The 3430-nt window shown below is 39.4% G+C and overlaps 1 pseudogene; it reads left to right on the plus strand.

Moving 5' to 3' along the window:
* The first annotated feature begins 1090 nt into the window (after positions 1 to 1090).
* Positions 1091 to 1865, plus strand: LOC147002615 (uncharacterized; annotated as a pseudogene).
* Positions 1866 to 3430: the final 1565 nt, after the last annotated feature.

A 3430-nucleotide genomic window follows, 5' to 3' on the forward strand; every position in this document is an offset into this window, starting at 1 on the left:
GCAGACACAATGAACTGACTTTTTGCCCGGGAGAGTCTTTTTGTGTTTGCTTCCCCATAATACCCTCCCATCCCCATGTCTGGTACAGCCAACTTGGATCTCTGTACTGCTTTATGCTGAGGGTTGCCTGAGATTAGCACACAAGCATACACTGCCAGCTGCAACTCAAACAGGGAAACACCCAGCCACTTCCTGTAAATAAAGGAATCAGGAGACAAAGGTACAAAGGGCTCCAGACCAGGTAATAGATTGATACTTAAAGATGAGAAAAACAATAAATATCTTTTGAGCTTTATGTGATGATATTTTGAATGGTTTGGCAGGGATGGACTTATAGGAAATAGACACCTTATCATTTACTGGTATTACACTATTTATTCTTTTGATTTAGTATGTCTTCTGAAAAGACAGGGCTCTAGGAAAAAATATTCTTGTTTTAGAAAAGAAATTATAAGTAACACTAGAACTAAAGTTTCAGGATATTATTGGTCGAAAGAAGCAAAGTCTAGTGGATAATTTATTAAAGCTAGTGAAAAAGTATAACATAAAAACAAAAATTCTAGGCCTTTAGGCCCAGGCTTGAGAATGAGACCTTTGTAACTCAATGCTCCAAGGCATGCTAATCATAAAACAGATAGCGACATTCCTCCACTGACCCACTTCCTGGGTTCAAGGAGTGTTCATTCAAAGAAAGTCACCCTGACCCACCCTGACCATTGCTGGAACCTGCTATGCAAATATGCTATTGTTAGGGGCTCTTAGAAACTGTCTTGAGAAATAACCCGCACAATTACCAGGTATTCCTTGTGACTTTTGTGACTTTGCACTTCCTTGTGACTCTTAACTGGTATTTTTGGTATTTTCCAACAATGCCCTTCCCACCCCTTCGAGTTGTGGTTTCTTCCTTTAAATACCCCCTTACCCAGCTACTCTGGGCACCACGGTCCTCTATCCCGTCACGGTGTATGACTGTGGGCCCGAGGGCACTTTTGAATTAAAAGTCCTCTTGCAGTTTGTAGCAAAACTGTTTCTCTTGAGTGATTTGGGGTTTCGCCTCTCCTGAGTCAGAATGTGGGGGAGTCCTCACGTTATGGGTCTTTCATTAGCAAATCAAATTAAGGAAGATGCCATGATATTAGAATTACAAAATAAAGAGAAACTAAGATTATGGAATCAAGAAGATATAAGAAGCTATAGAGCAGCATGAACAACAGAAAGAGAAATTTAAGACTTGGCAACATGGTCTAGTGGAAACACTAGAATTGAAGACACAGGAAATTATAGGTCAGAATAAGAGACAGAAAGATGCAAATGAAAGTGGGAGACAGGAGCTGAAAAAGATGCTAGAATAAAAGATGCAGCAGCTAACAGATCAGATGGAGCAGCAGAGAGAAAATAATGATGGTTGGAAGCAAGACTTGGAGAACAACCTTTTAAAATTAATCAATCAAAATAAAATAGCAGACTATCAGAATTGCAATATAAAAAATAAAATCAAAATGTGGAGGCAGAACTGTGAACAGAGAATACTCAAGGAACAGGAAGAACAGCAAAAGGAGAGATATGAAGTGTGTACACTCACCTAAAAGGAGGAATTTAAATTTTCAATTAAGGAAAATACTCAGGTAGAGAAAGGAGATAAAATTAGAGAAAGCCAACCAAAGGTTATTTGAAAACAAACTTTAGTTTATCTGGTTAATATAAAACAAACACCTCCAGAAGATGATTATCCACAGGGTTATCGGGAATTTGAATGGCATCCCATGGATGTGTTAGAACTGAAAAATTTAAGGAAAGTGGCACAATTTTGTAATGCATTTGCCATTTGTGAAACAAATTCTGACTTCTTGAGGTATTCAAAATAAAATAATCTCTTAACACTGGAAAGACATGGCAACAGCAATACTAGAATGGTTCACAAGGAGCGATGAGGCAATGGAGATAGCACCACAAAATAGAGCCATGGGCAGACAGATTTCCGCAGAACAACTGTTTGGTAAAGGTTACTTTGCTGAGAACTTTGTAGAGGTGCAGACTGTATATGATGAACAAACTCTGTCATTGTGATGATTGTCACCCTTAAAGGCCTAGGACATTGTCACAGAATCAGGGAAAAGACTTCAGCCATTTACTCAAATCATACAATGTCCAAAAGAAACCTTCCCTGACTTTTTACAAAGGTTAACCTCAGTGGTAGAAAGGAGCATATCAGATTCAGCAGCAAGAAAGGCAATGATTGAGTCTTTAGCCTTTGAAAATGCAAATGCTAAATGCAAGCAAGTAATCAGACCACTGAGGGCAAGGTCAATATCAATAGATGAGTGGATTATATATACAGCTTAAGTTGAATCTTGCTTGCCTGATATGAATCTAATGGGAGAAGCTGCAACTAGACACCTAGAGATGACCCAAGATTTCAAATGTTTAAATTGTTGAGAGCAGGGACATCTCAGAGATGACTTCAGGAAAAACCAAAATAATACCAAAAGGGGACCTATGCCTTCTAGAATATGTTAAAGTTGTGGCAAAGGCCAATATTTGACTAGGGAATATAAAGCAACAACAGACAAATGGGGCAATCCCCTGCCAAAAACTCCTATGGGGGCCTCTCACAGGCCCCAGTGCCAGGCAAGGAGAAGTTTCTTCTTCAGCACAATTAAATGTCTCTGCTTCAAAAACATGTTCTGAGACCAGAGAGAGCTGAGTCAAGTTCTATAGATAGTTCAAAAGGCCTCAAAGGGACCAAAATGAATATTTTGACAAATTTCTATGGAGGACCAAAGACCAAAGCTAAGAATATTGGTAAACAATATTGAGATTGAAGGAATGGTTGACACTGAAGCAGATGTCACCATTTTCTCTCCAAAATCTTGGCCAGCAAGTTGGCCACTTCAAGAAGTAGACATCCAATTTCAAGGAGTTGGGTCCTTATCCCAAATAAAGCAAAGACCAAATGGCTTAAATGTATAGGAACAGAAGGTCAGGTAGGAAAAGTGAGGCCATTTGTGGCTGATCTAGCCATTAACCTATGGGGAAGAGATTATTACAGCAGTGAAACACCCAAATAGTATCCCACCAGTTACAGTGTCTAGCCATGAATCTCATCGGGCTCCTAATAACAATTCTACATTAGTTAGGGAACATTATCAAAGGCAGTTACAGACTGTCAAAGCTGTCCATAAACAAGATACAGCAGAGGCTGACAATTTAGCTCTACCCCAAAGAGCCACTGCTGCCAAGACAACAGCCTTACTTCTAAGGTGGTTGACTGACCAACACATTTGGATTGATCAATTGTCTATGACAAAAGAAAACCTATAGGCTTTAGTCCAGGAGCAGCTGAAGGCTCAGCATATAGAGGAATTTACCAGACTCTGAAATTCTCCAGTATTTGCCATTAAAAAGAAATCTGGCAAATGGAGGATGTTGA

Source organism: Mus caroli, unplaced genomic scaffold (genome assembly GCF_978045245.1).
Source record: "Mus caroli unplaced genomic scaffold, Mus_caroli_1 scaffold_9, whole genome shotgun sequence".
Classification (NCBI taxonomy): Eukaryota; Metazoa; Chordata; class Mammalia; order Rodentia; family Muridae; genus Mus; species Mus caroli.